This window comes from Psammomys obesus, unplaced genomic scaffold (genome assembly GCF_907164565.1).
Source record: "Psammomys obesus unplaced genomic scaffold, mPsaObe1.curated_primary_1811, whole genome shotgun sequence".
Classification (NCBI taxonomy): Eukaryota; Metazoa; Chordata; class Mammalia; order Rodentia; family Muridae; genus Psammomys; species Psammomys obesus.
The window spans coordinates 20,021,651-20,035,321 of NW_026585504.1; the positions used below are offsets into that span (position 1 = coordinate 20,021,651).

A 13,671-nucleotide genomic window follows, 5' to 3' on the forward strand; every position below is an offset into this window, starting at 1 on the left:
TGAGGAAATATTGGACCAAAGAAAGACTGAAAACCAGCTGGGAGAACTCCAAACTCTGCATCTCCATGTCTGTTGTCAAAATGTTCATCAGATCTCCAACTCCTTTCAGCTTTGTTGACTTCGGCATACTTCCCTCTCTCAGGCTGGTTCCACTCCCTGTTAGCAGGCTTCCTTGACAGGTATGTCATGCCCTTGGCATCTCTAAACTCTCGGAGTTTTCTTTTCTTTTTTAAATTTAATTCCTATTTATTTATTTATTTATTTATTTATTTATTTATTTATTTATTTATTTATTACAATTTATTCATTTTATATTCTGATTGTATCCCCCTTTCTCATCACTCCCGGGTCCCACCCTTCCTTCCACATCCCCCCTATCCCCTTCCCCTAGTCCACTGAAAGGGAAAGTCCTCCTCCCCTGCAACCTGACTCTAGCTTATCAAGTCTCATCAGGACTGCCAAGATCCTCTTCCTCTGTGGCCTGGCAAGGCTGTATTGCCAGGCACAAGTAATCAAAAAGCAGGCAATCGAGTTCATAACAGAGGCAGCCCCTGCTCCCCTTACTCGAGGAACCCTCATGAAGACTGAGCTGCCTATGGGCTACATCTGAGCAGGGGGACTAGGTTCTTTCCATGCACGGTCCTTGTTTGGTGCATCAGTCTCTGCAGGTCTCCCTGCGTCCAGATTTTTTGGCTTTTTTGATCTTTTTTTGGAGCTCCTGTCCCTTCTGAGTCCTTCTATCCCCAACCCCTTTCTTCCATCAGACTTCCTGCACTCTGCCCAGAGTTTGGCTGTGTGTTTGTATCTGCTTCCATCTATGGTAGGTTCCCATCCTGTTCCCTTTCTTCCACTGCTTCTGGAGTCTATCCTGTTTGCCATTCTGCATGAGATTTAAGCATCCTCCCTAGGGTCCTCCTTGTTGTTTAGCTTTTTGAGGTCTTTAGATTTTAATATGGTTATTCTATATGATGTGGCAATCCAGGGTTCACATTTGCGGCTTCACACAAGGACCTTCACAGCTTCACATAATGGGCTCTCTGGGCCACCATGCAGGAACACCCCGCCACACATCTGGCCTCAAGGACTTCCCTTAGTCTCAGAGGGAAATGCCATAACCTCTTCTTCTATTCTTGATTCTAAAGTCAGAACCGCTTGGTCTGTCAAAGTTGTTAAGTTATGCTGATTCTGGGGCTGGAATATGGTCCATTTATCCAACTACATCTTTACCAGCTTTCTGTTTTTGATGGTTTTCTTTACTGCCTAATCTTGGCTGTTCTGGAACTTGCCCTGTCTAGTAACATTGAAGTCAGAGATCTGCGTGTCTCTGCCTCTTGAGTCCTGGGATTAAAGTTGTGCACCACAGACCTTGACCTAAACTTTTCTTTAATTCCTTTTTACAAGATGGAAGCTTTGCTGGGTGAGATCTTGTCCTGAGGTCACCACTCCCTTAATATCTTTGAACATAGAATTTAGCTTCATTCTACAACCTGGTGCCCTTTAATCTTTGAATCATAATGAATTTTTCATTTCTAAAGTCACCAAGCTTCATCAAAACAGTCTTCATGAGGGCAAACCACAGGACAGAGACTATGCTAGGCTATGTTTTGAGATTACGTTTGCCAGTGTAATCAGTCTAAATCACCTTAGCCTCAGTCAGTCTCTTTGGAAAAGGGCAGAAAGTAACCACATTCTTCCCCAAAATATCACAAGAACGATCCCTAGGCAACATACTAAAATATTTCTCTTCTGAAACCTTTCTGAGCCAGGCCCCCACAGTTCAAATCGCCCGCAGCACCACTGTCTTCCATGTCCCTTCCTATTTGTATGGCCTATTAAGCTCTGCTTAAACCATTTCACTGCAGTCTTAATCCAAAGTTCCCAAATCCACATTCCTCCAAACAAAAGCATGGTCAGGCCTATCGCAACAATATCCCAGTCCCTGTACCAACTTCTGTCTTAGTTTGAGTTTCTTTGGCTCTGAAGAGACACTATGACCAGGCCAACTCTTATAAAGGAAAACATTTAATTGGGGTTGGGTTACAGTTTCAGAGGTTTAGTCCATCTTCGTCAGGCAGGGAAGCATGGAAGCATACAGGCCAGCATGGTGCTGAAGACTGAGATGAAAGTTCTACATCTAATGGGAACAGGGGTTGTCTCTGACTTGAACTCAGTGGCCTGCTCTTTGATCACCTCCCCCTGAGTGGGGAACAGCCTTACCAGGCCACAGAGGAAGGCAATGCAGCCAGTACTGATGAGACCTGATAGACTAGGTCAGAGGGAAGGAGAGGAGGACCTCCACTATCAGTGGACTTGGTGAGGGGTATGGGAGGAGAAGATGGAGGGAGGGTGAGATTAGGAAGGGACAATGGAAGGGGCTATACCTGGGATACAAAGTGAGAAAAACTGTAATTAATAAAAATTCAATAAATAAAAAGATAATTCTACATCTTGATCTGAAGGCAGCAGAATAAGACTGTGTGTCACACTAAGAAGAGATTGAGCATAGGAGACCTCAAAGCCTGTCCCCACAGCGACAAACTTCTTCCAACAAGGCCACACTTCTTAATAGTGCCACTCTGTATGGGCCAAGCATTCACACACATGAGTCCATGGCGGGCCAAACCTATTCACACCACCACAGACCTCAGACAAATATCTCCTCTGCGTTCTTCAGGGAGAGAACTGGTGCCAGAGAGGTGCCAGAGAGGTTAACAGCCTGAGGCTTCTCAGCCAGGACAGCTAGAAAGAATCAGGAAGATGTACTTACATAGTTTGGAAACGAGATTTTTCAAAAGCATGACAATAAAAGTAGAAATAAAAAAATATGGATAGACGTATAGCATAGACAGAGGATGAGTAGAAATCCCTCAAAGCCATAAAACAGTAAGTGGGATGCCAGCTTTTCTTTCAGTGCCATCATTGTTCCTACTGAGAGACATGCAAATGAAAAAAAAAACAGAGATAAGAAGGCAGGAAAGAGACCTATATTTCAACAAACATGAAAAAATTCATACCCTTGCAAAAAAAAAGCAAATAAATGGAAAAAAAAACTTTAAAATATCACAGGAACACCATTTTTCTTAACTACACAGCTAAATATAATGAAATATTGACAATGTCCCAAATGAGCTATGAGAGACTATAGGCTGCTGCTTGCGCCGCTGAGAGGGATCATGTTATCAAAGACCAGCTAGGTTCAGTTAATCGAGAGAGGTTTTTATATCTGTTTCCAAAGTCTCAAAGTGCCCCTAGTTTGGGAACTGGCAATTCTTTTTCTTGGAATAAACCCCGAGGTAAAATCAACCAAATATAAAATGTTAAAGCTGAAAAAAAATCACACCTCAGAAATATTTGTTGAATAAATTTAATATTCATATAATTAAAAAAACATGTATATAATTTCAATATAAGATATAATTGCACATCCTTTACATAAATTCAATAACATTTGAACACATAATTTTTTTGTGCATAACTGAGAAAGAGGTGTGAAATGTGCACATGAGCACTCAACATCTGCTTGTTTTATATATGTGTGCGCACACATACCTATGTGTTTTAATGTCTTACACTTTATGGAGAAGAATGTTATGAGGGAATGAAAATATTCTCCACTAGTGTGAAAGATGTAATTGATAGAGAGCAGGTTAGGAGTCCAGTGAGGACAGGGAGCATTGAGAAATGTTGTTGGCAGTAGTAGTGGTGATGACGATGATGATGATGATGATGATGATGATGATGATGATGACATTGATGATAGTGGTGATGGTGGTAATAATAATGATGACATGAGAGAGATTACTAAAACCAGATCACTTATGGTCTATTAGGCCTTGGTCTGAAGTTTTGTATTTATTCACCTTTTTTTTCCTTTCTTTCCTACAACAGAAAAATCACCAGGACGAGTATCTATTTTGCTCTTGTGCCTTTGTCATTACAATGTTGCCGTTCAGCATGAGAGCAACGAGCCACTTAAAGATAGGGGTACTTCAAACGTGAGTGATATGAGTTGTAAAATAGGATATGTCTGTAAGGAACATTTATTTTGGTTATACATTGAGACAATAATATTTGGACATAGAGAATTAAACTAAATACTGTATAAAAATTAACTGTACCAATTCCTTTTTACTTTTAAGCATATGACTAACCTTATATTCAATATATATTTAAATTCAGTTAAATTTAAACGAAATAGACATTTAACAGATATCAGAAGTTTCTGTGTGGCTCACATACTATTGCTGTTAAAACCACAGACATAGAAGACACATAGCTGTCATTCATCGTTTGCTGAATAAATGAATGACAAAGTGGTGCAGGCCTTTTTGTTTTTCCTTGTGATCTCCAGATTTTTTTCAAATTCGTTTTTTTTTCAAATTTATTTATTTATTTTTATTAATTACAGTTTATTCACTTTGTATACCAACTGTAGCCCCCTCCTTCATCCTTACCCAATCCCACCCTTCCTACCTCATCTTCCCCCACCCCCAGTCCACTGACAGGTGAGATCCTCCTCCCCTCACCTCTGACCCTAACCTATCAGGTCCCATCAGGACTGGCTGCATTGTCTTCCTCTGTGGCCTGGTAAGGCTGCTTCCCCTTCAGGGGGAGGTGATCAAAGAGCCAGCCACTGAGTTCATGTCATAGGCAGTCCCTGTTCTGAATACTAGGAAACCCACTTGGACACTGAGCTGCCATGAGCTACATCTGTGCAGGGGTTCTAGCTTATCTTCATGCATGGTCCTTAGTTGGGGTATCAGTCTCAGAAAAGACCCCTGTGCCCACATTTTTTTGGTTCTGTTGCTCTCCTTATGGAGCTCCTGTCCCCTCCAGATTTTTCTATCTCCCCCTTCTTTCATAAGATTCCCTGCATTCTGCCCAAAGTTTGGCTATGAGTCTCAGCATCTGCTTTAATTTATTTCTGATACCAAGCCAGAGGGAGTTGTTAGGAAAGAGATGGTTTCTGATGTATAGTTGTTGAAGTAGCCTCTCTCAGACTCTTGTTTTCCCCAGAGTATTTCTGGAAGGCCCTGATGATCATTTAGTACACATGTACCTGGTTGCAGAGAACTCTGAGTCGAGGCAAAAAAATTGTGCTGTTGCTGGTATAGTAGTCATAGACTTCGATTTGACAGAATCAACAATTACTCTAGTGGTTTGCAATTTTGAATTCAATATCTTTATCTTGGTGGGCATTACCAAATAGATTTGGGTAGTGAATAGATATAAACTTATTTAATTTATTAAAAATACAAGTAGAAGTCAGTTCCTTTTTTCACTGAGAGACATGTATACATAGATTAATAATTCTAAAGGGGTTGATTTTCAAATTCTTAGCAGTTTAAGAGCGATACTTTTTTTTAAAATGCATCTATAAGTGTAAGATATGAAATTCTTAATTATTCATTTACCTGTTCTGATTTCTCATACATCTGTGTTGGCCAGACATATATTTATAGAAAAGATCTTTTCCTATCTCTAGAAATGTGGAAGAGTAAGTTTTTGAGAATTTATAGGCAGGTCGTAGAAGTGTTTTCTAAGTGGATGACAACGCTGAGGCTGGATCTTGCTTCAGGCAGTAGCAAGCAAGTTAAACCATCTCTGATTGACTTTTATTAACTCTGATTTGTAAGGCTGATAGGCTCAGGCTTGTAGCTGATGGACAGGTTTTTGTCACTCAGCCAAGATATGAATCCTAGAGAAATGCCAAAGAGAAGAGACGGTGTTGTTCTCTCAATCCATTGTGCTTTGAGCGTTTGCTACTTTGGTTTTTTTTTTTTTTTTTCTGTTTTACATACCCAAGCTGAAATGTTTTTACCAATTATTTTGTCATTCTTTACAAAACTTAGTTTAATCAGACGCCGAGTCTGATCCTGGTGCTTTAGGCTATGGCTGTAAATAGCAACGATGTGGAAATGCTATTTGTTTGAGCAGCTGAACACATTGCTTGAGAGAGCAGGCACAAAAATATGAACACATGCTTTTTGTTTTTTTCCCTGACTCCTAGCTCACTCCAAAGGCTATTTGTTTATAGAAAAAGTTCCATTAGTTATCCCTTAAAATGCATCTTATGGGCTAGTTAGGTATAAACGCAAAAGCCCTTTATGTAAACAACATAGTCCTTTTTGTTTGTTGGGTAGGCAGTAGGAGCAGTTATATAGCTTGTTTCTGGTTGCTCCAAAGTACCATCTCATCTACCAGCTCTTGTTGAGCATTGTCTGGGATGGCCAAGCCTTGTGCATGGCGGATGCTGTGCTAACATTACATTTAAATGTCCCAAAGATACGGCATGGATTATCATTCCTATTTTCAGTGTAGAAATGCATTTTTTAAAAAAAAGTTTTTGTTTTGTTTTGTTTTGAAGTTTCAAGCCAGTAACACAATTGAGTCCTCTAAATCGCTCACTGCTTTTTGTCTTAGTTGTAGGTGGGTCTTCCAAGTCTTTTATGTTCCACCCATTAAAATATGCTCTCTGAAATGATCCAGTGATTGCCTTCTCCCTCAGATATAAAGGGTGATGAAGTTTCATGGTATTTTTGTTTCCTTTGAGAGTTCCTCTCTGACCATTGAGTTATTCAGAAGTCTATTTTGTTTTGAAATATTCAGAGATTTTCTATATGTGCTATTGAATCCTCACGATGCTGTTCTGACTGTGGGAAACACTCTTACCATTTTGGCTCTTTTCAATGTATTATGGGTTAACCAATGACCCATATTGTAAAATATCCCATTTTGTACTTGGTAAGAATTTTTGTTTTGTTTTGTTTTTGCTGTTGTATACAATGTTTTATGAAAGTTTATCAGAACTTTTTTTTTATATCCTTATTTAAAGGATGGGAGAAGTTTCTAACTATAATTACAGTCATAGTGTTCTGTATTTCTTCTTTTCAGTTTCCCGCTCAACATTTGTGGATACTCAAGTGGGACAAGGGAAGGTCTCCTCGTTATTTCCGGGCAGGGATGAGAAACACAATGCTTCTTCCACTGCTACCAGGCACAGGTGGCCTTTCTACCACTACCAGGGGGCAGGAGTGTTGGCTCTCTGGTAAGCTTTCTCTGCCTCACCCAGCTAGCTGGAAGAATGACTGCTAGTCACTTTTATACTAGGGAACTGGGTCTGGGAAGGTGAAGTTCTAGGTTTCCATGGGATATCCACTGGGAACATGGCATCGCTATTCGGAAAGGGTGAGAATCTTTTTTCTCTCTCCTGCTATCATCCTGGCATCATGGTCAGGATGCTGGGATGTATTTCCACTCAGCTCTTTCCTGCAGGTGCTTTTGGAAACACAGAATGCCTCTGTGGTGTATACTGGAACGAAACATCTGTTTCAATATTTCTGTCTTGCTGTGTCTTTCCCTTTGTGGGTTTTTTTTTTTTTGGGGGGGGAGAATGTCAGAAACCATTGTTGTTGCTTGGATCAGGTTGTACTTTCCCACAGTTCCTTTGGGATGCACACATTTAAGAAAGAATTAGTTAAAACTATAACCTAAGCTTCCATTTTATGAAGTAGACTTAATTATAACTAAACAGAAGAAAGTATAAAACTTAGAGCAGAAATTAAAATACCAATTACTAATACTAAGGACCCATGTAAGGACCCATGAAACAAAAACGCAATTCTTTGAAGGAATTGATAAATTAATTGTCAAATTAATGAGAGAGAGAAATCATATTGGTAACTAATAAATCATTAGAAGCTTAATAAAGAAACATTATGAACAACTCTGTACTTACAAATGCTTTCTTACATGAAAAGGCGCAATTCCACAGAAGTCACAATCTGCAAAAATTCTCACAACAAATAAGCGTTTTAAACTTGCATACATAAATCAAAGAAGTAGATTTCTTAATTCAGACTACCATGTGCAGATATGTCAGTTTGTGCTGATAACTCTCACTTAGGAGGCTGAGATAGGAAATTTGATACGAGTCTGAGTCTACCCTGTACTACAGAGAGACTTCCAGATCAGGCCAGGCTACAGTGAGGTTCCACCTCTGAAAACCAAATGTAATCGGTTCGTAGTAATAATCTCCCCAAAATAAAGGCACCAGGCCCTAACAGATTTACTGGTAAACTCAACAACCATTTAAGAAAACATTCATGCAAATTTATTTTATAACTTCCATTACAAGATCCGCTCACAGGGGGGATTAGTTTCAAACGCATTAATTTTTATGCTATGACTAAATGGGTTTGATCACACAGATGCTAGGCCTGTTCCGCCTTTTAAAATCACGTTCTGTAGTTTATCATACCGAGAAGCTGAAACTGAATAATCAGGCGTTCACGTGGTCAGGCCATGCTATGGTTGGAGACACATAAATACGTGTCCCCAAAGGTTCTTCCGTGCTTCGGCTATTCTCTAGTTTGGAGAGTGTTAAGAGGTGGTGGGACCTTTTGGAGGTGCGATCTAGCAGGAAGCTGCTAGGTAAATGAGTGAGTGCACTTCAGGTAAATCACATTAGTGTTGCCAGGACCTCAGTGTCTGGCTTCCTATCTTGTCTTGTGTAGCCTCCCTCTTACACCTGCTTGTGCCATTAAGATGCTGTCTGCCGTGCGGAGATACAGCCAGAAGGCACTTGCCAGAGAGTCCTGGGATACATCTGGGGCATTCACAAAACTGAGCAAAAAAATATTATCTCAATGAAGTACACCCATACATTATAAGAAAAACTGTAAAAAGTTCAATGCATACATTAAAAATGTCTGCAAATTAAAAAAAAAAAGGAACTGTCAATGTGCTAAGAAACGTCTTAAAAATATGAAGAGCTAAAAGAGATCTTAACTAGATTTTTCTAGTAGGATGAGATTTACGGGAGAGCACATTTACCCTCCCTTCCTTTATGATGCTGTACTTGAAGTTCTAGCTAACATGCAATCACCATGAGAAGAACAGGTGTGTATGTGACCATGTTGGCTAATACCTAAGCCTGTAGCACTTGAGAGGCTGAGGCAGGCAGGGTAGTTCCCATGAGTCTGGTTTCTACACGGAGTTCCAACACCTGTCTGGAAGGAACAGACATACAGTTTGTAAAGGAAGAAAAAGCTACTTTCATACACAAATGATTACTTTATGTTTAGAAAAGCCTAACATTTTGATTAAATAATAACTTGAATCACTAAGCAATTGTAGCAAAATTTATGGTATCCAAAGTTTAGTTTACAAAAGTTCAGCACTTTACCATGTACCAAAAAAAAAAGAAAAAAGAAAGAAAGAAAGAAAAGAAAAGAAAAGAAAAAAAAGAAAAGAGTAATATTTGCAATTAAAAACAAAATACATAGCCTGGAGAGATGACTCAGCACAGCCCTTGTGTTAAATTACTATCATCCACAGAGAAAACCCGTAACTACCTGTAAACCCAGTTCAGAGGATCCAAGACTCTCTTTTTTTCTGGCCTCCACAGGCTTCTGCACACATGTGGTACACATAAACTCAATGAGGTATGCACACATAAAAAGAATAATAAGTAAATCCTTTTGAAAAAATACAATACAACTTTTATTAGCAAGCCCTCAAATGAAATACTTGGCTATACTTATAAACGTGTGTAATGCCTTGTTGTGGTTTAAAATATAAGGTGCTCCCTGTAGTCTTGTGTGTTTGAACACGTGGGTCTCCAGCTGGTAGAGATTCTTTTTCTTGGCTGTTGGACAGGAGGTGGCACTTCACTTGAAGTATGTCACTGGGTTGAACCTCCGTGTTTTATAGCCTGATCTTGCTTCTTGTCCACTTTCTGCTCCCTGCCTAGAAATAATTGGATGAATTGGGCTTCAATCCTGAAGCCTTGCCTTCCACACCACAGTGGTGTGAGCCAAAAGAAGCACACACCCTCTTCGAGATTGCTTCTTGTCAGAGCGTTGGTCCCAGCAATGAGAAAAGAAACCAACTGAGTTGCTTTCCTCTGTTTGAGGAAAACCACAAAACAAGGCAATATTTGCAAAGGACAATCAATGAAGTACTCAGGTTAATATCCAGAACTCAAGAAGTTAAACAAACCAAGTAATCCAATTGAAAAAGGGGATACATCGCTAAATAGAGAGTTCTCAACAGAGGAATACTGAGTAGCAGACAAAAACTTAAAGAAATGCTCAAGATCCTTAGTCATCAGGGAAATGCAAATCAAAATGACCCTGAGATTCTACCTTACACTCATCAGAATGGCTAAGATCAAAAACTCAAGTGACAATACATGCTGGAGAGGTTATGAAGAAAGGGGAACCCTCCTGCATTGCTGGCGTGAGCATAAACTGGTACAACCACTTTGGAAATCAATCTGGTACTTTCTCAGAAAATTAGGAATAGTGCTACCTCAAGATCCAGCAATACCACTCCTGGGCATATATTAAAAGATGCTCAACCATACAACAAGAACATTTGATCAACTACGTTCATAGCATCTTTCTTCATAATAGCCAGAATCTGGAAACAACCTAGATGTTCAACATTGTGAATCAGTAAAGAATTGAAATTCGAACAATAATGAGACAACTCTAACCCACAGTGTGACCAGAATCTCAAGTTGTAACACTACTAAGTGCTAGTGAGGATGTGTGGTAATAGGAATGCCTTCTCATTATGACCACTTTCGAAGTCAATTTAGCAGTTTTGTGTTAAACTCAGCATACTTTGTTTTTTTTAAATCACTGAAACAATGAAAATTTACTGTCAGATACAACAAGATAACAGAAATTAGGTAGTTCAAGGCTCAGCTCATTCAGCAATACAATGAAGTTACAAAGCTCCTTCAAAGGTGTTTGTGCCTTCAAAATCGTAGTGCTCCCCTGGAGAGTTCCAAAGTGCCATGCCAATTCACCAGCGTAGCGATTTTACTGATTTAGTAGATTTTCCTCTTTTTATAGAAATAGAATTTTCTTTCATATAATATATCCTGATTAGGGTTTCCTCTTCCTGTACTCCTCTCGGTTCCTCCCCTCTTCCCCTCCCATACCAATGCACTCCCTTTCTGTTATTAGAAAACAAACAGGCTTCTAGAAATAATATAATAAATATAATGTAATATATAAATAATGTAATATATAATATACTAGTATAAAAACTAATACTTTGGAGTAGGACAAAACAGATGGAAAAGGGTCCAAGAAAATACACAGGAATCAGAGATCCTCTTGTTCCCATTTTCAGGAATTCCATAAAAACACTAAACTGGAAGCCATAATATTTACACAAAGGACACTCTTTCAGCTGCCTTTTCCATGCAGAGGGAAGAGGAGATAGCCCTGAGCCCCGAGGAGAGGGATTTGATGGAGATATCTCATATAGGGCTGCATGTTACAAGCTCTCTCACTCTCTGCTTAATGTCTAGCTATGGGTTTCTGTGTTTATTCCCCTCTGCTGCAGGAGGAGGCCTCTCTGATGATGGCTGAGCAAGGTACTTATCTTTGAAAATTCAGGGTAATCTTAATCATATTTTGCAGAAACAACATCCTTTGGTATTTATTCAAAGAAGATGAATAATTCTGTCCACAAAGAACTTGTGGAATGTAGCAGCTTTGTTCTTAATGGCTCCAATTTGTAAACAACCAAGATGTCCTCCAGTGGGTGAACAGATTAATAACCTGTGGTATATCTAGGGAAAGGGATACTTTTAATCTCTAATCTATTAAAAGGCAGGAGGAACCTTACTGCCTATTACTAAGTGAGAGAAGCCAGCTGGGAAAGTACACCTATTGAATAATTCCAACTGTATTAAATTCAATAAAAAGCAAAAACAGACAGTAAAGGTCAGCCACTACTAACGGCTGCTAGGGGGAAATGGTTAGCAGAGCATAAACAATTTGTAGGACAGTGAACTTATTTTATATTTAAGTATAATATTTCCTCAACTGAAATATTTTTTTTTTCTGGTAGACAGCAAGGTGGCTTTCTCTTAATTTTTAACCATTCAAGTTATGTTTAGAAATGGAAAGAATGAAACATGTTTTAGTTCTTCTCTTTCTTTCTTTTTTTCCCCTCTATCTTTAAGCTTTGCTCTTGTCTGATGAATCTTAGCATCTTCCCACTGCCCAAATGTTTGCCAGAGTAGGGCCTCAAGGTACTAGATCCTTGGTGTCTCCGTTGTGTCACCTGATACCCAGTTCAACCTGTCCCTGCAGGGCTTGGATAACTGTAAAGCAACTGTCTTCCCACCCATGTTTCTCACTCTGAGACTTCTTAGATGATGCTCTTGCAGGGCAGGTTAGAGTCAGGAGAAAACAAACACCGGTGACACATTATCCCTGGGCAGTTCCCCAAGTATAACCAAAAACAACTTTCAAGGGTCTACTTCTAATACTCCTACCGGAAATATGGTGATAACAAGCCAGATGCCGACATTTCCTTCAACTTTTGCCAGACTCCATGGCTCCTTGGAGCAGATTAGAATGTAATCTGTACAAATAGGTATGTTGGAACCTCCCTCTCCATAGGAAAAAACAGTTTTCAGCCTGAGAATGACCCCATAAGTGGAGTCAAAATCTAATTGTTACATCATCCTCAAAATATTCTTTTTAATGCAGAGGCAGCTTAAAGAGTAGACAGACGAAATATCATTGCCTTTAGGTGTCATGTGATAGTTTTCTCTTTAGCCTCATTTGATATTTTTTTTTAAAAGATCTGAGAGGTTTTCAAATGGTAAAAAAAAATAAAATTTTAAGTGTTTTATCTGTTATCTGATTTTTCTTTTTAGACAAAGGCTTCTGTTGGCTAGCTTTGAACTCTGAGTTTCAAGATGGTCATCTTGACTGCAAGGCATTTTTGAAAATCATACTCCGTACTTATTGTAGCATGCCTATCTCTCTGATAAAAGTGAAAATTGTGTCAATTAAATTTAGAAAAGAGTTAGGTGTTTTTGAAGATTTTCCATTTTATCTTTAGCTTTTCGTTATAGATCCATTTATCACCAAGCATAATTGTGCCTGGCTTTAGAGTTGATTCTGAAAGACACCAAGTAAAGGAAATCTCAGTTGGAGACATTAACGTAAGTCCACCCTATGCTAGAGACTGTTAGGAGAGCAACAAACTCTGTATAAGACTGAAATCGCCTATTCAGTGGCATTTACTGCTGAATAATCAAAATATCATTGTCATTGTCGATCCAAGATTTCAGCAACCAGCACACACCACATCTAAGGGACACAGAATCTGAAACAACCGAAATTAGTGAGCGGAGGAAAGGCTGAAGCCAAAACATCAACACTGAGGCTTCCTGGGCTAGAATGGACAACCTGTGAGCTGGAACAATTTGGGTCCAGGTCACCCATGAACATCTCCAGGGTTTGAGAGTGGCGAATATTCTAACCTCCTGCACTTTCCCTTGCCCCAAGCACCAGCTTCCCAGCTCAGCTGAGGCCACAGTGGTTGCCCCAGGCAGGAGGCTCTGTGCTCAGTGACTGAGAAGACAGTAAGGGCTTCCCAGGTATGCAGCTGCATCGCACAAGTGGGTAGTCACTGAGCCTCACTGCTCAGTGATAGCAGAGGGGGCTGCCCCAAGTATGGGTTTCCCTGCCCGGTGGCCAAACAGCGGACACTACTGAGCTGACAAATCTCCTACACTTTCATTTGCCCCTGTGGACACAAATCTGAGAGTAGAGAAACAGGGGACACCCCCCCCATAGGCCTGCAAGTCTGTGAGTGCACCTTCAAGTGAGTGCATGCAGAGCCCCAGAC

General features: G+C 39.8%; 1 long non-coding RNA gene across 18 annotated transcripts in view; it reads left to right on the forward strand.

The window, feature by feature from the left end:
- Nucleotides 1–13,671, forward strand: part of LOC129670376 (uncharacterized) — a 211,189-nt gene that overhangs the window by 79,248 nt on the left and 118,270 nt on the right. For 12 of the 18 annotated variants that reach the window (XR_008719186.1, XR_008719198.1, XR_008719185.1 and 9 more), the window contains 2 exons: nucleotides 3,889–3,995; nucleotides 6,895–7,048. The exons of 5 other annotated variants lie outside the window; for them this stretch is intronic. This is a non-coding gene — a long non-coding RNA (uncharacterized LOC129670376). The remainder of the gene's footprint in view (nucleotides 1–3,888; nucleotides 3,996–6,894; nucleotides 7,049–13,671) is intronic. One more of the 18 variants, XR_008719187.1, reaches the window with a different exon arrangement.